Source organism: Delphinus delphis, chromosome 9 (genome assembly GCF_949987515.2).
Source record: "Delphinus delphis chromosome 9, mDelDel1.2, whole genome shotgun sequence".
Lineage (NCBI taxonomy): Eukaryota > Metazoa > Chordata > Mammalia > Artiodactyla > Delphinidae > Delphinus > Delphinus delphis.
This window is the reverse complement of record NC_082691.1, coordinates 6,795,276-6,821,897: the sequence shown is the minus strand read 5'-3', so window position 1 is coordinate 6,821,897 and position 26,622 is coordinate 6,795,276.

Genomic DNA, 26,622 nt, shown 5'->3' with positions numbered 1-26,622 from the left:
GGACTATTTATTGAGTGCTTACTCTGTGCCAGGCACTGTTCTAAGTGTGCTCATTCACAATGTGCCTTGTGTGGTTTTAATACTAACCTTATTTTACAAATAAGGACATTGAGTCTCAGAACATCATGTGCATGGTAAGCGGCAGAACACAGATTCCAGTGCTTAAGCATCACCTCTGGGTCCCATATGCTAAACCACATTGCCATTAATTCTGATGTACTTCTGTGTATATATATCCATACCATTTCTGATATGATTTATACAGTTATCTCTTCACTAAATTAAATTATCATCTCTTATTGTCAGCGTCTATATTTACTTTGAGTTTTGTTTTCCCCTTTTAGCCTTTATGCAAGAATACAAAGGGTCATTAATAGAAACATGTTGAAACTGTATGCAGTAGCACTGTATGTATTAGAAGCATAGTGTGCCTCTCAAGTCCCAGCTACCTGGTTGTTAGCAGTATAACTTTAGGAACCTTAAACTTTCTCTTCCTCAGTTCCCTCATATGCAAAATAGGGAAAATATCAGGTAGTATAATCTCTCCATAAGTTATTATGAGAGTTACCAAGATATGGAATGAACCTAAGTGTCTACTGATGAATAAATGGATAAAGATGATGTGAGATATATATATATATATATATATATATATATATTAGAGGAATGAAATCTTGCCATTTTCAAAAGCATGGATGGCATTATTCTAAGTGGCATTATGCTAAGTGAAATAAGTCCGACAGAGAAAGACAAATATTGTATACTCTCATTTATACCTGGAATCTAAAAACAATAAAATAAAAGCAAAAACAAAAACATGAAGATCATAGATACAGAGATCAGATTGGTGGTTGCCAAAGGCAGGAGTAAGGGTGAAAGAAATGGGTGAAGGAAGTCAAAAGGTACAAATTTCTAGTTATAAAATAAATAAGTCATGGGGTTGTAATGTCACAACATGGACTATGTTAAACATACTGTATTGCATACTTGAAAGTTGCTAAGAGAGTAGATCTTCAAAGTTATTATCAAAATAAGAAAAAAGATTTAAACTATATCAGGTGAGAGATGTTATTATGGTGATTGTTTAACAATGTATACCAATATGGAATCATTATGCTGTACATCTGAAACTAATTTAATGTTACATGTCAATTATACCTCCGTTGAAAAATTTAAGAAAGTTAAATTAAATTTCAAACATAATAAACTTAAATAGGTATGATGAGGATTGAATAAGGGGTGTGTGTTTGTGTGTTTGTGTGTGTGTGTGTGTGTGTGTGTGTATCTTAGAGCAGTCCATGGTCTGGCTCAAATTAAATACTTATGTAAGTGTAATTGCCAGCACTATTTGTTATTGCCACTAGTTTCCATACTTGCTTCTAGTTGGGTATTCTCTCAATTAACTCCTATTTCTCTATTTTCTTCGATAATGAAAAAAAATATTACGTAAGGAAGAAATAAGAAATTGCAGATGACGGGCACCCTGCAAAGACTGCCCAGCCTGGAGACACTGAAGGAGAGATGCTCAAACTCAAACTCTTTTTAGTCACCCTGTCCTGGAAGACCTGCCCACCCATGCCCAGCCCCTCTGACACGCATATATGGATCCTCCACACTTTTGAGGATTTTGCCCTTCTCTTGCATTTTATCCCCCCCGTCCTCTCACCTGGTCCCAAATATCACTGTCTTATATGCTGGAAATTTCCTTATCAGAACAATACTGCCTCCTTCTAAGGCAGCTATGAATAGGACTCGTTCTTAGAAATACAATTCTATTGATTTCCTTTTCCAAAGAAAGTAGGTGAATTTTTCCAGCAACTAAATCATCTCCTGTTATCTTTCTCATTTCTACATGGCCAAGGGATTCTGAGGAAGACAGCAGGGAGGCAGTGAAAACACAAAACAGGAATATATGAATAAAACCCAGGAAAAGAATACTTCTTATTTCCAATCAAGGAACAAAATAGATAACTTTACTAAAAAGGTAAAGACCACAAGTTCCACAGGCACTTTTTCTTTATAACGTCAATATTATTTGATATGCTAGTCTCTTTGCCCCAAAGAAAATGTTTCCCATTTATTTTTGAGTATTCATTCTGCCTGAAATACTGACTTTGACTTTCCCTAATTGGAACAGATGCTAATCTTTCTGGTGGAGGTTCATCTATCTCCACATTCTCTCTCATGAGTGGCCATAAATAACCATTATAAGGATAACTCCTCAAATCTCTTTTTCTTCACTCATAAGTTTTATTTGAAGCCCTTTTCAGGTGCTTAAGCAGCATCTCAAACCAAGCTTTGTTCTGAAATGTATGGATATTTTTAGAAAATACATTTATTGCTACATAATTTGAGATAACAAAACAGTGGATGGAGGATATCACGTCCTTAGATTATGTTGCAAAGGCAGAAATTTCAAGTGGCCGGTAAAGAATACTACCAAGAGAGGAGGAGGAGCACCGTCATCTATGATTTCTCTTCTCTCTACAGATGTTCTTTCCACAGAGCACATGAGAAGGAAATGACTGTGAAACTGCTTCTGTGGCTTTAGCCGTCTGTCATGTTCTAATGTACAAAGTTCCCAAATCCCTACTGTTGCATTATTACCAGAAGCACAAGTGTTGAGAAAACGGCAGCTGAACACAGAGTATGTGTAATGCAACAACGCCTCTTACTATAAAGTGTGGGAGATGCTTTCTAAATAAGTTTGAGTTCATTGTCTTATACCTCAGTGCAAATCAACATTGTTCAGACAATATGCTCAATAAAACGTAGTCACTATGAACTTTCTCCCTTCCTTTTAACACCAAACTTCTTTAATATGGTACCGAATTATAAACACACCTTTTACTTTAATCTGCTTGGACAGCTCCTTCTCTCTTTTCCTGAACTAAAACCTTGCAGTGGGACTGATGTCAAGTCTTCAGATGATTCTCAGTCAGGATTGGCCTAATTCTTCATGGCTCTTTGCAGACCATAATTTTCTTACCCTTGTGTCAAAACCCTTCCTTTTTCAAACTTCAAGCCAGCCGGTCATGCTGGCTATCCTTTCCCCTCATTCTCATTTTCTCTAAGTAATTAAAGTAGGCATACCTTGGACATTTCTGAACTGCCCACCTTCCTGTTATATATATAAGTAGCACAATATATGTGGTACCTGCAGTCATGTTCACACTCTATACTATAATATTTATGCAATCACATATGTATTGGGCAGTGCTGCTCTATACTATGTCCATAGCTGAGTGTAGTTGGACCAGAGCAGACTCTCTTGACCTAAGAGGAGCCAACTGAAGAGCCAACTGATTGGTTCACCAGTAGAAAATGTGTTTTTCTGAAAATTTGAATTAAGTTTGTACAGACTTAAAGAGTGATATAACAATGGATTACAAGGGCAATGGTTTATCAGCACAGGTCTATTCTACTCCTCTACACCCTGAAACCCTGGTTTTAACCTTTCCTGTATTCAATGCCTTATCTCACTTTCCTTCTAACAACATTGGTATATATTCATTCACTAAGTGTATCATCCTTATTCTAACCTTTCCTTCCTTCCAAAAAACTGGTTTCCCTGATAAGTACTACAAGAACCCTGTATCAGGTAGCTACTGCTGTGTAAAAAACAACTCAAAACTTTGTATTGTTGAAACAACAACCATTTATTTATTCACAGTTGTTCAAGTTAGTAATTTAGTCTCATCCCAAGTGGGACCTGCCATGCATCTTTACTCAATCACAAGTTAGACATGTGGCTTTCCTGACCTTGGCTATGCTCTCTACACATCACTGAAACAGCTGCTCTGACTTGGGACTGTTTCATGGTTCTTCATTCCCTATGGGGCTGGCTTGGGGCTGGTCTCACGACATAATCAGGGATCCTGAGAGAGAAAGAGAGAAAACATGCCAGTCTCCTTGATACCTAGACGTGAAACCTACACATCGCCACTTCAGCCACATCTGTTGAGCAAAGCAAGTCACAAGGACAGCCCAGACTCAAAGGGAAGAGGAATGGACTCCATATCTTAATGGGAGAGGGCACTGGGTTCAATTGCAAAGCGTGTGGAGTCAGGAGGAGTGTAATCAGTTTGTAATCTACTACAAACTCACCCTTATGTGATCTCAGCTGCTTGGCCTTCTTACCTCTATGCAACATTTGCCCCCCTGTAGGAGGTTGCAGCACAGCTGAGCAAAATCCTTTCACCGTAGAAATTAATCTCATGACAAAAATTACTGTTACCATATTGAGATAGACTTTGCAAAGCCCTCAGGCACTCTTTGAATTTTCCCGTGAGGACTCTCTCAAGTCCCTCATTGTCAGTTTTGAACTCTCTCCATTCTCCTTGAACCACATATACAACTATTTCAAACCTGTGAGAGACTAAGATCAACACTGTTCATGTGATGCTTTATTTTATGAGTGCAGGTGTCATCACTCTTTGCTACAGCTCAGTAATATTGAAAGGTCTGGGTGGGGAAAGATGCCAAATTTTATAAAGAAGGGAGTATTATCTGAAAAATGGCATTATTGTGGTGCCAGTCATCTGCAACTCATAAAATTAATGCATCACTTAAATGTAGAGTACAGTCAACATATCTAGTGTAGAAAAATGTGAGAAAGCCAAAACTTACCTCTCTCAATTATTAGTTGGAAACTGTGGGCAAGGCATTATCTTTTCTGGACATCTGTTTATTAATCTGTAAAATAAACAGGTGGAACAAAATGATTAGTAGGGTTACTTATAGCAAGAAATATATTCAACTAGGGAATGTGATCTGGAGACATAAAAAAATCATAAGTTTAATGCTCTTAAGAAATAAAACAAAACAGACCATTTGATGTTTAATGGATAAATATTTTAAAAACATTCTTCTTAGAGATATTTTGCTCATGTATTTTTAAAACTTCTTTCTTTTTCTTTTACTATAAGCACATTTAAAGAAAGACACACTTGTTCTATAATAGATATCCATCTGTTACTTATTTTATACTTTGTTACAATAACATATTTTCATACTTCTAGTATAATCACTTCTCTGTAAACAACAATAAAACCACCATTTAGGGTTGCAGTAATTTGAAGAAATGGAGAGGGTACAGATACAGTAATATTTCCAAACATGCGGAACATAATCCTTCAGCTATCACTAACAGTTAGCTTTCAGGATGGCCAGCTTAAAGTTTATTTACAACATTTCTCGATTTATCAATTTTTAACTTTCTGTTAAATATCCACTCCCTCCAAAGACAGAAGATAGGCTGATATGCTGAGGCTGTATTCTCTTTCTAAGATAAATTTGGTGGAATTCATGGCCAATGCGTTACAATGATTCCATGCTGAACACGCCTCTACTGCAAATGCAGAGCTATCATAGAAAATATAGAAAAAAGAAAAAAAAATATAGAAAAAAGAAAAAATGAGAAAGACACACAAAGGATTAACTTCACATTAAAACTTCCACTGAAAAACTAGGACTTTTGTAATGAAATCAGAAAGCAACTCAATAACCCCTCCACCCCACACTTACTTCTGTACATGCCCATTTTCAAGGCTATTTCTTCCCGTAACATTGAGCTAGATTTGGAGCAGGTTCTATTTTTCCTCTGGTTACACACAGATAATGAAAAATCCTCCAATGTTATGTAGTCACAAAATGGTCTTATCTCTGTAATTAATATGTCCAGCCCCATGTCATAAATGAACCTAAGTTAGATAAGTTTCTCCCTTCCCCAGTGTGGGCCATTGGTGCAGAGAAAACAAGGAAGGTGGCTTCTTCCTTCATGCCTCCTGTTGCTTCCATGCCTCCTCATCTCTTTCTTTTTTTCCCCTAGTTTTATTGAGATATAATTGACATATAGCACTGTATAGGTTTAAGGTGTACAGCACAAAAATTTGACTTAACATATATTATGAAATGATTACCACAATAAGTTTAGTATCCATTATCCATCCATTATCTTATATAGATACAAAATTAAAGAAATTAGAAAAGAGATATTTGTTCTTCATTATAAGAACTCAGGATTTACTCTCTACATAATTTTTATATATAACATATAGCAGTGTTAATTATATTTATCATGTACATTACATCCCTCATAGTTATTTATTATTTATTTTTTTTACAGTAGGTCCTTGATGGTTATCTATTTTAAATATAGCAGTGTGTACATGTCAATCCCAAACTCTTAATCTATCCCTCCCCCCACACTTCCCCTCTGGTAACCATAAGTTTATTCTCTAAGTCTGTGAGTCTGTTTCTGTTTTGTAAATAAGTTCACTTGTATCTTTTTTGTTTGTTTGTTTTAGATTCCACATATAAGTGAGAAGGCAAGGATCGAGAAGATGCAAGAAATGTTTAACAAGGACCTAGAAGAACTAAAGAACAAGCAAACAGAAATGAATAATACAATAACTGAAATGAAAAATACACTAGGAGGAATCAATAGGAGAATAACTGAGGCAGAAGAACGGATAAGTGATCTAGAAGACAGAATGGTGGAATTCACTGCCTCCTCACCTCTTTCTAACCAGTGCTGCATTGGATCCATGCAAAGTAGGGTTGAGATCAAGGAAGGGAGGGAAGCGAAGAAAGAGGAGCAGGCAAACCCCTTTGTGACTAATGCCATGGAAAGCTCTAGTGCTTTCTGTGCTTGGCTGATATCAAAGGTGACTCTTGTCATATTGTGTGTGTGTATGTTCTTTAGAGAATCTTCCATCTCCTACATCACATTTGTATTCAATAAAGATACCTCTCTACCTGCTGGGCACTAATGACTTCTTACTTAGCTATCAGCCCTCTGGGGCACACCCCACATCATCTGCAGTTGTCTCCAGCCCCTTCCTGGGCCCTCTGAATCAGAGTCTAAGGACACCTCCTGTCAGCTGTCCCACATACATGGCCCATTTCTAGATCATGGGAGACATTGGTGCATACTTGGGCCTAAAAATTTCTGGCAACACAAGCCGATTACTAACCAGTTACATCTGCTTTGCTCCATCATCAGGGCTGCAAGCCCGTCATCACCTCACACCTTTATTTTCTGGAGAAAGTTGTTAGGGCACAGACTCTGGGCAGTGCCATGTTCCTGGGATGCATGTGCATTCTCTGGTGGTCACTCATTGGTTTCCAAACATAAGATCAAAGTAGAATATCCACCCCCCGTTGAACACACAAACTCCTTACAATGTGGGGGAGGGCAGGGCTCACACATGGCTGGCTGTTCTGTCCTGATCCACACCCCTAACCTGCAAGTACTTGCTCAGTGTCTCCAAAGTATTTCATAAACTGGACATCAGTTACCAATTAAAGCACTAGTTGTCAAACACTCTATTTTCCTGAAAGAGTGATTACTGATACCTCTATCTGGAATATATCAGCAAAAACTCAAGTGAAACTGGGACTAAAATAGTTATGATTCTATTTTAAACACACTGTTATCGATGTTCTAGATGCAAAACCATGAGTGGGGATTGCAGCCTCAGGCCTCATGAATTTCAGGTACAAAGCAGAAGTGGCTGATGAGAAGGCAGATTCAGAAGTAAGCGGATGTCTAAGGGGGTCCACAAGTGAGGACCAGAACTATGCCCACTGGGCTGAGACAGCAGTAGGATTCTGATTCAAGGTTTACTTGAAATGAAAGGGCATAGATAGAGCTGGATCCTGGGAGCACTGGCCAGGCAGAGGGAAGTTTGGCCTCTATGATGGGTGTGTTTATACCATGGAAATAAGCAAATGCTTCTAGTAGCTGTGTTTTACCCTGGTGACTGGCTGTTAAACATTTACTAGTCCACTAACTGATATAATTATACATGCAATTCAATATAAAAATTAACATGAAACATGGAGGTGGTGTTTAATATCAGAAAAAAAAATGGATTTAAGGCAAACTCTTGATATACATATGTGGGTAACATATAATGATTCATGGAATGGCACAAGAAGGAATAAAAGTCATGAACATATATATTAACATGAAATATATACAGCAAAAATCTATAGAAATACAAGGAAAAATTAATAATTCCACAACCTAAAGGGAAAATTTTAATACATTTCTCTTAGACATAGATTAATCAAGCAGGAAAAATATTAGAAGGTAGGTAGGCACTTTGAACAAGAGAATTAAAGGGCTAAATTTAGTGGAAATTATAGAGATACAATTTAAACAATAGGATATTTCATTTACCAATATTGAAGATTACGATAAAAATTTGATTAAAATTAGCATTTAATAGAATTAACTCAGATATATATACTTCCTAATACATTTTCAGCTGTAAGAAAACTTAAAACAATGTGATATGATTATTATTTTTAATTTGTGTTGTCATTTTCTAAGGCTGTGGTCAAATTTTTCCATGTACCTTATGTTTGCAGATACCCATATTCTGTAGTGAAACCATCAGACTTCAAGTCTCATTTTAAAACACACAAAGAATTTCATGAAAGTTGATTAAAAATTTTAAATCAAAGTAGAAGGATTTTCAAGTGTCCTAGAAACTTATGCTCAGTGTGACAGCGAATGAAAATTCATGAAACCTCTTTGTACCATCATATTTAATTTCAAGGGCCAGAGATGCTGAGATAATTGGAATGACACATAGCAAAAATTCTGTCAAAGAAATGGTAAAATGGATAATCATAGACAAAGCAAGAAATTGACTGATAAGACATGCTTGTCCAAAGGACACTGTGCACAATAGAATTAGAGATACAGCCAAAATTTTAAGTTCACTATTTCAGTTGTAAATATTAAAAAGGCAGTATTATCTATTATCCACTGATGAAACTACTGCTGTGAACCCAGCAGTTTTTTGGTAATTACCAGCTTGGAGGTGTAAAAAGAATCCCTAAAGTCACAGTATACTGCAAATATTTGCTGATTTGTAGAAATGGAGATAGAATTTTTAAACAATGTTGTACACTGGCAGCACTACACTTGCATAAATAAATATAGGGAAATGCAAAGATTTGTCCAAAAAGAGGCTTTCATCCACATTTCATAGTGTGATGTAAAGAAGGGTGCTCTGGCTGATGATGTATTATCTGAAAAATTAGGAGATGTTGTTAAGGTTAGGCAATTGCCAACCAAATTAAGAGCAGGTCATTGAATATTTGTTATTTTTTCTCAGTTTTATGAATATGGGGGTGGAGATTAAATTAATTCTTGCTTTATTCTGAAGTTCATTGATTTTTACTAAAGGAAAGTTTCTTATGTTATTGACATTGTGAGAACTTTAATAACATTTAATGAAAACTTTCAATATGAAAGATTTATGCTAGGCACAATATGATTGTTTTAAGAAGACAGCATCTTGAAATGAAAATGTGTATATCAATGATCATTTACACTATTTTATCTAAGAGTATATGGTCTCAGTGTTCAGACTTCTCAGGAAATTCATTAACTTTTTTTGTTGTTTTTACTAATCTACACATCGGTATTTGGATCCTCTCGGTGAAGAATGATTTTCTTTTAGACATAGAACAACTATGGCATGTTTATACAAATAATACTGGCTAAATATCCCTTCATTACTGAATAATCATAAATATTACAAAACTTCTCATTAAAGGACTTTTTAAAAATTAGTTAATTAATTATTTTTACTTTTTTGGCTGTGTTGGGTAGTCATTGCTGTGTGCGGGCTTTCTCTAGTTGTGGTGAGCGAGGGCTACTCTTCGTTGCGGTGCGCGGGCTTCTCATTGCGGTGGCTTCTCTCATTGTGGAGCACAGGCTCTAGGTGCATGGGCTTCAGTAGATGCGGCATGTGAGCTCAGTAGTTGTGGCTCATGGGCTATAGAGCACAGGTTCAGTAGTTGTGGCGCACGGCCTTAGTTGCCCCATGGCATGTGGGATCTTCCCGGACCAGGTATCGAACCCATGTCCCCTGCATTGGTAGGTGAATTCTCAACCACTGCACCACCAGGGAAGCCCTGGACTTTTTTTCTAGTGAGTATTTTTGCAACATTTGAATGTGCTTTTACAATTTATTGTTTATTTTTATTTCACAGTTTAATCTTTAATTTAATAAGGTTGTTTTGATAATTTTTATTTATAACAAGTGTTACTGGTTTTCCATTAATACTAGTGATATAAAAATTTCAGTTTAAGTATATTTTGTAACTAAAAATTGAGTGTATATAAAGCAAAATAATATTAAGTAGATTATAATATAGGTTGTCAACAGTTATTGCAATATAGTTGGTAAATAAATGAAGCTTGGTAGCATTTTGTCATATAATAATGAGTCATAAGTATTTTTGTGTCCCTTTTATATAAGAAATTATGTAAGAAAGAAGAGAAAGGAGACATTTTAAAAATAAAAAAAAATATTGATTTTCCAATCTATGTTGGGTGCTATAGTTGGCACTTTGGACACACTATTCTGTTTAATTCCTATGAAAATCTGATATTGATTTCTTTATCTCTAGTTTAAGATGAGAAAATAGAGCACAAAGTGACTAGAAACATAATCAAAATTCCATTAATAACAAATTCTATGTAGTACATTTGAATTCCAGGCATTCTCACTGCATAGTATTCTGCTTCAAGTGCATATATTGAATGGTACAGTAGATATAAACAGTATGATTCCTTCCCCCAGAGCATACACAGAAGAGATGGACATAATAAAAAATGATGTTTCAAAAGCACTGTGAGTACTGTGTAGCAGCATAGGAAGGGAATGCTGCTCTGAGCATCTATAAGACATGGAAAAGGAAGTGACTATTGCTCATGACTTGAGGATGGGCTGGAGCATTCAGACAGAAGAGAATAAAAGGGCAGTCAAAGTAGAGAGATGAGCAGATGGACAGAAAGGAGTATATCATAATGGAAAATGACCTAATAAGCAATTCCAAAATTAATTATAGATGCTTCAAAATAAAATCATAAAATTTCTCTGCAGCAGAGACTGCAGTTGAGATGTTTGCTCCATGTGCTTTCTCCCTGCCACATGCCTGAAGGGGAGTCCTTGACTGATTCTATCCAATTGGTTGAGAGAACAGAGCATGCGGTTTTCAGGCTGGTGAATTTGAAAGGGTGCACCAACCACGATGTGGTTCTCTTTACCCCACTGTGGCAACATATAAAACTTTATGATGGCCGTGTTCATGATCAAAGTGTCTTGTGTGCCTGTTCTTTATTTCATATTTATCATGGAGGACTGCATCATCTGCATTGGGACCTGTATTGTTGATATAAATAAACGTTTAGTGAGTTAGGTCACTGAGATTTAGGGATTAATTTGTTACTATAACAAAGCATAGATATTCTGACTAATACAAACACAATGAATAAAATTGTAATTAAAATGATAAACTGGAAAAATATTTGCAAAATATGACAGAGGTTAAAATCAATAATGTGAAAAGTTCACACAAATTAATTAGAAAATGATTATCCCCCTATAGACAAAAGTCTCAGAATATGATGAATTTGCAACATAAATAACTTCAAATTATATGAATAGATGTTCTTTATTCATTGACAATTACAGAGTTGAAGATTTAAGCAATCACAGCATGCCAACTACTTTGTTTTCAAAATTAGCTAATATTCCAAATGATAAGGCCAGAGACTTGAAGAAAACACCACAAAATGTGGCAGGGGCATTTTTCAGTTGGGGGAGCATAGCTTCTCTTTGTTTTAGACACTTCCCATACATTTTCAATAAGCATGCAATGATTTTGTTATCAGGAAAATATTATCATTCAAAAACTAAAATCATTAAAAAAATCAGAATTATTTAAAATAATATTAGGTTAATATCTATATGGTAAAATCTCTTATAGGTAAAAAACATTTCAAGAGCTCCAAAATAATATATCTATGAATTTAAATATATTTTAAAAGTACTTGGGTCATTAAGTTATCATAAATAAATTGAAAAGTACAAAATGTTTTGTGTGAACATGAAACAAGATTCAAAATTTACAGAGAGGTAAGATTATTCTATTCGAACAGCCTATAAATATCTAACTGTCAAGATAGGTAACAGAAGGACACAGAGACAGTAAAGAAACTGGTTCTGGTCCAGATCTGGGGACCCTGCCAGGACTGGGGACAGGTGGAGGTGGAGCCCTGTGCCCGCACAGCTCTGGGTTCACCTCGCCTGAGCAATGAGCCTCAACCTGCAGAGCAGCTATTTCTCCTGCACCCTTAGGTGTGGGAAGCTCTCTGCAGACAGTGACCTGGCAGCACTTCTTTTGTGTATCCTACTGAGATGAGAGTGTAATAAATTGTCATCTTTGTCATAAAAATATGACCAGAAGAGAGGAGTCATGACTTGAGTGAACGTCACACATTGAAAATGTCACAAGGGAGTTTTCTAGTAGCTGTGGAAACTTTAAAAACAGATTGCAAGTGATATCATTACAAATCTTATTAAAAAAGATCAAAATGGATACAGCACTACTTCAATAATTCGAACCTCTCAGATCCCTAAAGGTTCAGCAGGGACATGAAACCAGCATCTACAAGTGACAACATGAAAACTCTCAAGGGAATACTCTATCTTCTGGATATCACATTTAAAAGTCTCTTCCACTGAAAGGAAATTTTCTCAAGATGGCTTTTACCTAAATAGTATAGAAGAGATCTCCGACTTACTTAGATAGTCCATGCAATGCATTTGCATTGTTTCTCACTCGTGGGGAAGTTATGAGCAAAATATTGAATGTTTTATTTTTATTTATTTATTTATTTATTGTGGTACGCGGGCCTCTCACTGTTGTGGCCTCTCCCGTTGCAGAGCACAGGCTCCAGACGCGTAGGTTCAGCAGCCATGGCTCATGGGCCCAACCGCTCCGCGGCATGTGGGAACTTCCCGGACCGGGGCACAAACCCGTGTCCCCTGCATCGGCAGATGGACTCTCAACCACTACACCACCAGGGAAGCCCTGAATATTTTTTATTAATTTAAATTCGAAACTGTTTTTGGTTATGGAAAATGTTAGTCTTCAGTATGAAGAGGAGACAAAGTAAGGCGTCTGTTAAAAAAACATACCAATTAGGCCTCTGTCAACAAAACGGACCACAAACTATAAAAAGCAAAGAGGAACTTTATTTGTCATCTTAGAAGTGCATTTGAGGGATCATAAATTCCAGAGGAAACCAGAAGAGTGTGCTACCAGAGGAAAACGGGCAGGGTTTTTTACAGAAAAAGGAGGGAAGTTAACTCAGGCTTACACAATTTGTTTGAATCAGAGGGTAAGATTATTGTATACAGATGATTGGGTTATGGCATGAATATAGATCATGAACAGTTCCATCAGGCCTTTCTGTAGTAGACTAGATGTTTCCTGTCAGTAGAATGGTACAAAGACTGAGGAACTGGTTCATGAAGGGCTCAAGTTACCTGAGAAACTGGTGTTGCCACACCCATGTTCCTTCTCTGGAGTTTGCCTGTGTCTGGCTTGGCCTTCTCCAGCTAAGCTTGCAGGTTACTTGATATAAGTCAGAGATGGCTTGGATCATAGGTCTGTATTGCAAGGTTAAATTCTTCTACAAGGTGGAGGGATCCTCACTGACCTTGGGAAATTACTTAGCTACGGACCATAAGTCTGCAGGGACCTAAGGCTTCTGGTCTTACAGATTGTGGGTGCCATCAGGGCTCAAAGCAGTGACAAAGGGAAAGGTTTTTACAGGAGAGCTACTACATGGGGGAGATTTTGGAGGAGGAACAGGAGAATCAGAAAAATAGAATGGCAGCTCAGCAGGTTCTGGGTAAGTTGGAGTCAAAGGAGAATGAGGGGAAGAAGAGACCTCTTGAGCTTTTTCTGGAGTATTTAGATGAGATTAGAGATCTTTATTTGCAGTGGTGAGCTTGGAAACAGTATCCTGAAGTGAGGCACTTGTATTTTATTTCATTTTATTTATTCTTAAAGTTCATTTTATTTTATTTTTTGGCTGCATTAGGTCTTTGTTGATTTGTGCGGGCTTTCTTTCGTTGCAGTGGCTTCTGTTGTTGAGGAGCATGGGCTCTAGGCACTCGGTATGCCTGAACCATCAGGAGTTCACCTTTGCCAAATCCACACTTGACTGGTGGAAACAAATCCCAAGGGCAGAATTTACTTGTATCTGATAAGGAGCTCTAGACCTCCAGATACCATTGTAAAAGCTAAAAGCAGGTCACCAATGGGTGAAGGATACAGAGAGGAACTCATTCTTGTCTCAGAATTCTTCACAGCAACAATCCATGACAGAAGAGCAGAGAACTGCATTCACCAAACAAATCAGGAAATAAAGTACAATTATATTTATATATATAATAATATAAATAAAATATTTTAATTAATATTTTTTAATTTTATAAAGTATTTATAATAACATATATACCCAGTCAGGTTACTATATACATATAACACAACAGTCAGAGATCCTCAAAGAAAAAAGCAAGCAACAATAACCAAGTAAATCTGGGAAAATGGTGCCAAAACAAACAAAAAATAACTGAATGAAAAAATCCAGCCAATACAAGATAAATCATAAAAAAAAATCTCAGAAATACAGAAGCTGTTGCAGAATGACAAAATAAGTATTGAGTCAATTTAACTACAGAATCGTGTCTACCCAACTAGAAGGATTAAGATTTCAGACAAGACAGTAAATATTATATCTTAGCAATGCTAAACAGTGAAACACAAACACAGAATTTGCAGGAGAAGCAGTATGGCCAAATTAAATCCCAGTTATGCAATTTTAATAGCAGATATTCATCAATAATACTAGAAGAAATTTTCCGGGTTTATAAAATATTTTACCTCAAACCTTTGTGTGTATGTGTGCCTATAGAGTGAAGCCAAACAGGACCCCACAGGACCCTATCAGGTATAAGAGCCCCACCACGTCCCCTTTTCCTTAAGTGAAAGCCTTTTCTTCAGGCCTCCGCTGAGTTTCAAAAGGCTTGCTCAAGAGTTAATGATTAAGAAAATGTAAATATGTAGTAACAAAGAATAGCTGTTGGGTGGGAAACTGGTACCAATTTAAACAATAGATCAGCCATATAACATTTTTTTTTTCCTGTATTTTTTACTTTCAAAATCTGGACATTATCTCAGCACTGGCAATGTACTTGGGGCTCAAAACTATGCTTGAATTCATTGTTAACTGGATGTATAAATAAATTTGTAAGTGAATGATAGGAGGTAGCATAAAGCAGTAACAGGTATTCTGTTGCTTGTTTTTACATTTGCAAATTTGTGTTTGCTATTTTAAAATCTATCTTTCCTTTGCACTCCTCTTCTCCATTCCTTTCTCTTTATCATCCTCCTCTTCCTTCTTCTCTCTGATAATTGTGAGTGTGTGTGCATGTTTCACTTTTATTCCCTCTTTTTGTGAATTGCTATATTACATCCTTTACCAATTGTCCTATAGGTTTTTAACTTAATATTGGTGCTTTGCTAGCCTTTTAATGCAATATACTAACTTTTGTGCAAATATTTATGCTATACTTTGTCTTTTTTATTTAAACTAATTTCTGGATTTTTTAAACAGAATTTTTAACATTCTATTCAGTCAATTTCAAAAAGAATCAAAGTATTAAAAGAGTCTACCAAACTTTTCTGTGTGATTTTTGCCATAGCATATGAAAATATTCTTGCTTAGCACAGTTACATAAATGTAAACAAATTCCTTTCATGGTTTTAATTATTTTATATTCAACGTTTTTATTAAATTAAAATAAATTAATTTGGAATATACTAAAGTTCTAATTTCGGTTATTTCCAAAACATTAACCACTTAGCTGAGCTGCCATTAATTAACTAAACAATTCCATTTTCATTTCTGTGGAATGCTACTCTGTCTCTCTGTCCACGCTTCTACCATTTATTTCTATCTGTCCCATTCTGCTATGCTCTAATACTCGAGGATAGGAAAGCTATTTCATCTTAAAATATTAACTTATTTTTGCAATTAGTCAACTCACTGAGGACTTATGTTAGTTTATGTAGATTTTCAGATTCTTCATAAAGTTAAAAATTATATACAAATAATATTTATATTTTCCCTTATGATAGTTATATCTCTATTTTAGTTGATTTTGATAATTGTAGTAATTATTACAAATTCTTCCACAACATGTATAGTGTTGCTGATAAACATCCTTTTTAAATTCCTTATTTTAACAATTATGATTCCAATTTCTTATTAAATAAGATACTATATTTTACATAAATATCTTAAGGAGTTATTCCGTTCAGTTTCTTAAAGCTTAATACATTTGAATTCAAGGTTGCATGTAAAATCAATAGTGAACGTTGAACTGTAATGTGTTTTTTACATTTTCTGTACATTTGTAAAACATATTCATGGTTTGAATGGCTTGTCAGTTGTATATAAACATTAATATCCTCTGTGTCACATTCAATGTTTTTCTTCCCTTACATTATTTATTTATGTCTTTTAAATATTTTGATTAATCTGTTTACAATCTCTCTCTAGTTGCCTGAATTTACAGTTAAATTTTTTTTTGCTTTAATGCAATCCAGAAATTTGGTAATTTAATAAGGATAAAACATTTTAATCTCTTTAAGTGTATTCTCATAATTAAATGGTATCTTTAACATCTTGTCTCCTAATATTTGTATGCTTTTTAGATATTTCTAGTCTTTGCTATTTCAATACACTTCTTTATTTGTGCATTTCTGTATGTACACGTATGCATAGCAGACTTTTTTTTTTAACATCTTTATTGGAGTATAATTGCTTTACAATGGTGTGTTAGTTTCTGTTTATAACAAAGTGAATCAGCTATACATATACATATATCCCCATATCTCCTACCTCTTGTGTCTCCCTCCCACCATCCTTATCCCACCCCTCTAGGTGGTCACAAAGCACCTAGTGGAACTCCCTGTGCTAAGCAGCTGCTTCCCACTAGCTATCTATTTTACATTTGGTAGTGTATATATGCCCATGCCACTCTCTCACTTCATCCCAGCTTACCCTTCCCCCATCCCTGTGTCCTGAAGTCCATTCTCTAGATCTGCCTCTTTATTCCTATCCTGCCCCTAGGTTCCTCTAAACCATATTTTTCTTTTTTCTTCTTTTTTTTAGATTCCATATATATGTGTTAGCATACAGTATTAGTGTTTTTCTTTCTGACATACTGCACTCTGTATGACAGACTCTATGTCCATCCACATCATTACAAATAACTCAATTTTGTTTCTTTTTATGGCTGAGTAATAGTCCATTGTATATATATGCCACATCTTCTTTATCCATTTATCTGTTGATGGACACCTAGGGTGCTTCCATGTCCTGGCTATTGTAAATAGTGCTGCAATGAACATTGTGGTGCATGACTCTTTTTGAATTATGATTCTCTCACGGTATATGCCCAGTAGTGGGATTCCTGGGTCGTATAGTAGTTCTATTTTCAGATATTGTAGGAACCTCCATAATGTTCTCCACAGTGGCTATATCAATTTACATTCCCACCAACAGTGCAAGAGGCTTCCCTTTTCTCCAACCCTCTCCAGCATTTATTGTTTGTAGATATTTTGATGATGGCCATTCTGACTGGTGTGAGGTGATACCTCATTGCAGATTTGATTGGCATTTCTCTAATGATGAGTGGTGTTGAGCTTTCTTTCATGTGTTTGTTGGCAATCTGTATATCTTCTTTGGAGAAATGTCTATTTAGGTCTTTTGCCCATTTTTGGATTGGGTTGTTTGTTTTTTTGATATTGAGTTGCATGAGCTGCTTGTAAATTTTGGAAGTTAATCCTTTGTCAGTTGCTTCATTTGCAAATATTTTCTCCCATTCTGAGGGTTGTCTTTTCGTCTTGTTTATGGTTTCCTTTACTGTGCAAAAGCTTTTAAGCTTCATTAGATCTCATTTGTCTACTTTTGTTTATATTTCCATTTCTCTAGGAGGTGGATCAAAAAAGATGTTGCTCTGATTTGTGTCATAGAGTATTCTGCCTATGTTTTCCTCTAAGAGTTTTCTAGTGTCTGGCCTTACATTTAGGTCTTTAATCCATTTTCAGTTTATTTTTGTGTATGGTGTTAGGGAGTGTTCTAATTTCATTCTTTTACATGTAGCTGTCCAGTTTTCCCAGCACCACTTATTGAAGAAGCTCTCTTTTCTCCATTGTATATTCTTGCCACCTTTATCAAAAATAAGGTGACCATATGTGTATGAGTTTATCTCTGGGCTTTCTATCCTGTTCCATTGATCTATATTTCTGTTTTTGTACCAGTACCATACTGCCTTAATTACTGTAGCTTTGTAGTGGAATCTGAAGTCTGGGAGCCTGATTCCTCCAGCTCTGTTTTTCTTTCTAAAGATTGCTTTGGCTACTCACGGTCTTCTGTGTTTCCATACAAATTGTGAAATATTTTGTTCTAGTTCTGTGAAAAATGCCATTGGTAGTTTGATAGGGATTGCATTGAATCTGTAGATTGCTTTGTGTAGTATAGTCATTTTCACAATATTGATTCTTCCAATCCAAGAACATGGTATATCTCTCCATCTTTTTGTATCATCTTTAATTTCTTTCATCAGTGTCCTATAGTTTTCTGCAAAAAGGTCTTTTGTCTCTTTAGGTAGGTTTATTCCTAGGTATTTTTTCCTTTTGTTGCAATGGTAAATGCAGAGAAATGGTAAATTCTCTTTCAGATTTTTAATCATTAGTGTATAGGAATGCTAGAGTATCTGTGCATTAAATTTATTTCCTACTACTTTACCAAATTCGTTGATTAAATCTACTAGTTTTCTGGTAGCATCTTTAGGATTCTCTATGTATAGTATCATGTCATCTGCAAACAGTTAAAGTTTTACCTCTTTTCTGATTTGGATTCTTTTTATTTATTTTTCTTCTCTGATTGCTGTGGCTAGGACTTTCAAAACTCTGTTGAATAATAGTGGTGAGTGTGGACAACCTTATTTTGTTCCTGATCTTAGTGGAAATGCTTTCAGTTTTTCACTATTGAGAACGATTTTGGCTATGGTATTCTCATATATGACATTTATTACATTGAGGTAAGTTCCCTCTATGCCTAATTTCTGGAGGGTTTTTATCATAAATATGTGTTGAATTTTGTTAAAGCTTTCTCTGCATCTATTGAGATGATCATATGGTTTTTCTCCTTCAATTTTTTAATATGGTTTATCACATTGATTAATTTGCATATATTTAAGAATCCTTGCATTCCTGGGATAAACCCCACTTGATCATGGTGTATGATCCTTTTAATGTGCTGTTTGAATCTGTTTCCTAGTATTTTGTTGAGGATATTTGCATCAGTGACATTGGCCTGTAGTTGTCTTTCTTTGTGACATCTTTTTCTGGTTTTGGTATCAAGGTGATGTTGTCTTCATAGAATGAGTTTGGGAATGTTCCTCCCTCTGCTATATTTTGGAAGAGTTTGAGAAGGATAGGTGTTAGCTCTTCTCTAAATGTTTGATAGAATTCACCTGTGAAGCCATCTGATCCTGGGCCTCTGCTGGAAGATTTTTAATCGCAGTCTCAATTTCAGTGCTTGTGATTGGTCTATTTATATTTTCTATTTCTTCCTGGTTCAGTTTTGGAAGGTTGTGCTTTTCTAAGAATTTTTCCATTTCTTCCAGGCTGTCCATTTTATTGGCATATAGTTGCTTGTAGTAATCTCTCATGATCCTTTGTATTTTTGCAGTGTCACTTGATATTTCTTTTTCATTTCTAATTATATTGACTTGAGTCTTCTTGATGAGTCAATTTTGTTTTCTTCTCAAAGAACTATCTTTTAGTTTTATTGATCTTTGCTATTGTTTCCCTCATTTATTTTTCATTTATTTCTGAGCTGATCATTATGATTTATTTCCTTCTGCTAACTTTGGATATTTTTTGTTCTTCTTTCTCTAATTTCTTTAGGTGTAATCTTAGGTTGTTTCTTTGAAATGTTTCTTGTTTCTTCAGGTAACATTGTATTGCTCTAAACTTCCATCTTACAACTGCTTCTGCTGCATCCCGTAGGTTTTGGGTTGTTGTATTTTCATTGTCATTTGTTTCTAGGTATTTTTTGATTTCTTATTTGATTTCTTCAGTGATCTCTTTGTTATTAAGTAGTGTATTGTTTATCCTCCATGTGTTTGTATTTTTTACAGATTTTTTCCTTTAATTGATACCTAGTGTCATAGTGTTGTGTTCGGAAAAGTTACTAGATTGGATTTCAGTTTTCTTAAATTTACCAAGGCTTGATTTGTGACCCAAGATATGATCTATCCTGGAGAATGTTCCAAGATCACTTGAGAAGAAAGTGTATTCTGTTGTTTTTTGATAGAAGGTCCTATAAATATCAATTAAGTCCATCTTGTTTAATGTATCATTTAAAGCTTGTGTTTCCTTATTTATTTTCATTTTTTACGATCTGTCCATTGGTAAAAGTGCAGTGTTTAATTTCCCTACTATGAATTTGTTACTCTTGATTTCCCCTTTTATGGCTGTTAGCATATGCCTTATGCATTGAGGTGCTCCTATTTTGGGTGCGCAATATTTACATTTGTTATATCTTTTTTTTGGATTGACCCCTTGATCATTATGTAGTCCCCTTCTTTGTCTCTTGAAATAGTCTTTATTTTAAAGCCTATTTTATCTGATACAAGAATTGCTACTCCAGCTTTCTTTTGATTTCCATTTTCATGGAATATATTTTCCATCCCCTCACTTTCAGTCTGTATGTGTCCCTAGGTCTATAGTGGGTCTCTTGTAGACAACATATATATGGGTCTTTTTTTTTGTATCCATTCAGTCAATCTGTCTTTTGGTTGGAGTATTTAATCCATTTACATTTAAGGTAATTATCGATATGTATGTTCCTATTACCGTTTTCTTAATTGTTTTCAATTTTTTATTGTAGGTCCTTTCCTTCTCTTGTGTTTCCTGCCAAGAGAAGTTCCTTTAGCATTTGTTGTAAAGCTGGTTTGGTGGAGCTAAATTCTACTAGCTTTTGCTTGTCTGTAAAATTTTAATTTCTCCATTGAATCTGAATGAGATCCTTGCTGGGTAAAGTAATCTTGGTTGTAGGTTTTTCCCTTTCATCACTCTAAATATGTCCTGCCACTCCCTTCTGGCTTGCAGTTTCTGCTAATAGATCAGCTTTTTACCTTATGGGGATTCCCTTGTATGTTATTTGTTGTTTTCCCTTGCTGCTTTTAGTATTTTTTCTTTGTATTTAATTTTTGATAGTTTGATTAACATGTGTCTTGGCATGTTTCTTTCTGGATTTATCCTGTAGGGGACTCTCTACGTTTCCTGGACTTGACTGACTATTTCTTTTCCCATATTAAGGAAGTTTTCAACTGTAATCTCTTCAAATATTTTCTCAGTCCTTTTCTTTTTCTCTTCTTCTTTTGGGACCCCTATAATTCAAACGTTGGTGCATTTACTGTTGTCTCAGAGGTCTCTAAGACTGTTCTTAATTCTTTTCATTCTTTTTCTTTATTATGCCTTGAAGTAGTTATTTCCAGTATTTTATCTTCTAGGTCACTTATCTGTTCTTCTGCCTCAGTTATTCTGCTATTGATTCCTTCTAGAGAAGTTTTAATTTCATTTATTGTGTTGTTCATTATTGTTTGTTTGCTCCTTGGTTTTTCTAGGTCCTTGTTAAAAGTTTCTTGTATTTTCTCCATGCTATTTGGAAGATTTTGGATCATCTTTACTATCACTATTCTGAATTATTTTTCAGGTATACTCCCTATTTCCCCTTAATTTGTTTGGTCTGGTGGGTTTTTACCTTACTCCTTCATCTGCTGTGTGTTTCTGTCTTCTCATTTTGCTTAACTTACTGTTTTGGGGTCTGCTTTTCACAGGCTGCAGGTTTGTAGTTCCCACTGTTTTTGTTGTCTGTCCCCAGTGGCTAAGGTTGGTTCAGTGGGTTGTGTAAGCTTTCTGGTGGAGGGGACTAGTGCTTGTGTTCTGGTGGATGAGGCTGGATCTTGTCTTTCTGATGGGCAGAACCACGTCCAGTGGTGTGTTTTGGGTTGTCTGTGAACTTATTATGATTTTAGGCAGTCTCTCTGCTAATCAGTGGGGTTGTGTTCCTGTCTTGCTAGTTGTTTGGCATAGGGTGTCCCGCACTGTAGCTTGTTTGCCGTTGAGTGGAGTTGTATCTTAGCATTGAGGAGGAGATCTCTGGGAGAGCTTTCGCCATTTGATATTTCATGGAGCCAGGAGGTCTCTGGTGGACCAATGTCCTGAACTCGGCTGTCCCATATCAGAGACACAAGCCTGACACCAACTGGAGCACCAAGACCCTGTCAGCCACATGGCTGGGAAGAAAAGGGAGAAAAAAATAAAGAATGATAAAAATAAAATAAAACAAAATAAAATAAAGTTAATAAAGGGACTTCTCTGGTGGTGCATTCATTAAGAATCGCCTGCCAATTCAGGGGACATGGGTTCGAGCCATAGTCCAGGAAGATCCCACATGCCGCAGAGCAACTAAGCCCATGTGACACAGCTACTGAGCCTGTGCTCTATAACTCATGAGCCACAACTCCTGAGCCCATGTGCCACAACTACTGAAGCCCACACTCCTAGAGCCCATGTTCTACAACAAGAGAAGCCACCGCAATGAGAAGATCATGCTCTGCAATGAAGTGTCACCCCCACTCACTGCAACTAGAGAAAGCCCACACACAGCAACAAAGACCCAACACAGCCAAAAATAAAATAAATAAAAGCAATAATTAATAAATAAATAAAATAAAGTGGATACTTAAAAATGTTATTAAAAATAATAATTTTAAAAAATTTAAAAGTAATAGAAAAAAGAAAAGAAAAAAAAAGAAAGAAGAGAGAAACCAATCCAAAAAGTAAATCTACCAGTGATAACAAGTACTAAAAACTATACTAAAAACAAACAAACAAACACAGACAGAGAGAAACCTAGGATAAATGGTAAAAGCAAAGCTATACAGACAAAAATCACACAAAGAAGCATAAACATACACACTCACAAAAAGAGAAAAAGGAAAACAGTATATTTATCTATATATAAGAAAAAAAAGGAGGAAGAGATCAATGAAATCAATAAACAAATCTACCAATGATAACAAACTCTAAATACTAAACTAAGATAAACATAAAACCAGAAACAAATTAGATGCAGAAAGCAAACCCCAGTTCTACAGTTGATCCCAAAGTCCACTGCTTCAATTTTGGGATGATTCATTGCCTATTCAGGTATTCCACAGATGCAGGGTACATCAAGTTGATTTTGGAGATTTAATCTGCTCCTCCTGAGGCTGCTTGGAGAAATTTCCCTTTCTCTTCTTTGTTCGCACATCTCCTGGGGTTCAGTTTTGGATTTGGCCCCGCCTCTTCATGTAAGTCACCGGAGGGCATCTGTTCTTCGCTCAGACAGGACGGGGTTAAAGGAGCTGCTGATTTGGGAGCTCTGGCTCACTCAGGCTGGGGGGAGGGAGGGGCATGAATGCGGGGCGAGCCTGCGGTGGCAGAGGCTGGCATGACCTTGCTACAGCCTGAGGTGTGCCGTGCGTTCTCCTGGGGAAGTTGTCCCTGGATCACGGGACCCTGGCAGTGGCGGACTGCACAGGCTCCCAGGAGGGGAAGTGTGGATAGTGACCTGTGCTTGCACACAGACTTCTTTGTGGCTGCAGTAGCAGCCTTAGCAGTGCATGTCTGTCTCTGGTGTCTGCACCTATTGCCACAATTTTTGCCCATCTCTGGAGCTCTTTTAGATGGTGCTCTGAATCCCCTCTCCTCACGCACCCTGAAACAATGGTCTCTTGCCTCTTAAGCAGCTCCAGACATTTTCCCGGACTCTCTTCCAGCTAGCTGTGGTGCACTAGCACCTTCAGACTGTGTTTATGCAGCCAACCCCAGTCCTCTCCCTGCATCCGACTGAAGCTCGAGCCTCAGCTCCCAGCCCCTGCCACATAAAACAGTTTAATTCTGTTTGAAATGCCCATTCTTTTATTAAACAAATATTTATTTATAGGTAAATCTCTGCTGTTGTGAAATTTATAATCTAGTGAAAGGAGATAGACAAAAAATAAGTAAATATTTAAATTACAAAATATATTGGATGAGCTCTGTGAAGAAAACTAAAGCAGGAGAGAAATACAGGTAACATGGAGAGACTATTATAGAAATACTAAATATATAGGTATACTAATGTATGTGTATATATATACATATATACAGTGTGCATATGTATACACTGTATATACATATATATAGTGTGTGTGTATACATATACGTGTGTGTGTGTGTATATATATATAGTTTATCTCTCTAAAGTGTTTGAATTTTTCAGAAATTGTCATTTTTTTCATTTTGGTAAGAACTTTTCTAGATAACATCCTCCTGATTTATACCTGTTGCACATGGCAGAATTTCATTTTTGTTGTTGCTGTTGTCCTACATTGAAAAATTATAATCACCTCAAGAAAATTTATTTTCTCTGTACTAAAGTCCTGTGTGGTCTTTCTATTCATTCCTTTCCCCACCATCTCCTGGAAATCACTGATCTTTCTACTGTCTCTATAATTGTGTCTTTTCAAGAATGTCATGTATTTGGAATCATATATTATGTAGCCTTTTCAAATTGACTTCTTTCACTTAGTAACATACATTTAAGGTTCCTCCATATCTTTTCGTGGCTTGATATCTCATTTCTTTTTAGCATTTACTAATATTCCATTGTCTGGATATACCACAGTTTATTTACCCTTTCACCTACTGAAGACATCTTGGTTGCTTCTGAGTTTTGGCAATTATGAATAAAACTGTTATAAATAACCACATGCATGTTTTTGTTCAGTCATATACTTTCAACTCCTTTGGATGAGCATGATTGCTGGATTTATGGTAAGAACATGATTAGTTTTGTAAGGAATCTGCAAAATATCTTCCAAAGTGGCTGGTGTCATTTTGCATTCTCACCAGTAATGAATGAGAGGACCTATTGCTCTACATCCTTGCCAGCATTTGGTGTTGTCAGATTTTAGCCATTGTAATAGGTGTATAGTGGTATCTTTGTTGTTTTAATTTGCATTTCCCTCATGACATGTGATGAGAAGCATCTTTTCATAGGATTTTTTGCCACCTGTACACCTCCTTTGGTGAGGTGTCTGCTAAGATATTTGGTCCATTTTTTAATTGAATTGGTTGTTTTCTTACTGTTGAGTTTTAAGAGTTATTTGTATATTTTGGATGACTGTACTTTGTCAGATGTGTCTTTTGCAAATATTTTATCCCAGTTTTTGGCTTGTGTCATTTTCTTGGGATTTAGTTCTTTTTTGATGCTGAATACTATTCCATGGTATCTATATACCACATTAGTTTTATCCATCATCCAATGATTGACATTTAGGTTGTTTCCATATCTTGGCCATTGAGAATAATGCTGCAGTGAACATGGGAGTGCAGACATGTTTTCAAGATTCTGATTTTAATTGTTTTAAATAAATACCCAGAGGTGGGTTTTCTGGATCCTATAGTAGCATATTTCTAGGACTCTCCATACAGTTTTCTCTAATAGCTGTGTCAGTTTACAAGCCTACCAACAGTGTGAAAGTGTTTCCTTTTATCCACGTCCTCACTAACACTTACTTTTTTTTTTTTTAATAATAGCCATCCTAATAGATATAAGGTGATATCTCATTGTGGTTTTGATTCTAATTTTCCTGATTATTAGTAATCTTGAGTAATCTTTTCATATACATTTTGGTAATTTGTTTGTCTTTTTGGAAAAATGTTTATCAAGTCGTTTCTCTAGTTTTTAGTTGGTTTATTTTATTTTATTTTGCTAGTGAATAGTAGAAATTCTTTATACATTTTAGAAATTAACTTCTTTTCAGATATATGATTTGCAAATATTTTCTCCTTTTCTGTAGGTTGCCACGTTGCCTTGTTAATTGCTTCCTTTGCTGTGAAGAAGCTTTCTAGTTTGATGTAGCCCATTGTCCATTTTTGCTTTTGTTGCCTGTGCTTTAGGTGTCATATCTAAGATATCATTACCAAGATCAATGTCATGAAGCTTTTCCCATATGTTTTGTTCTAAAAGTTTTATAGTTTTAGGTCTCACATGGTAATGACATTCAAGCCTTATATTTAGGTATTGAATACATTTTAACTTATTTGTATGATGTAAGATTCCAACTAAATTATAAAAAGCTTTTAGAAAGTAAACACTTTGTTTTCTCCCATTCTTTCCTACCTGTACACACTTAGTAGGAAGATAGAACCACATTCCCTGAAAAATTAAATGATTAAATTAGCAAAGTTACTAGTTTTTTTTTCCAAAATTAAATCAAAATAGCCCTCCCAGCACAAACTCTGAAATTTTCAAACATATAAAAGTGTCCATACCATCTTACCCCAAATGGCAATCTCTTTCCCATGCTGCTAAAAATAATTAGGTGATCTGTGGTTTTTATGAGTGCTTTTTCATTCCATAAGATAATTTTTTAAAAATCCTTTCTATATTGTAATCTTTAAGGAATATGTATTTGAAAATCTGAAGTATGTTTGAGTTATGTAAGACTTCATTTATTACCACCCAATAAATTTTGATAAAATTTTAACTCATTGAAAATTAATTTTAAAAAATGGAAAATTTTAAATGGAGGATAATTTTAAGAACTGTTTTCCTATTTT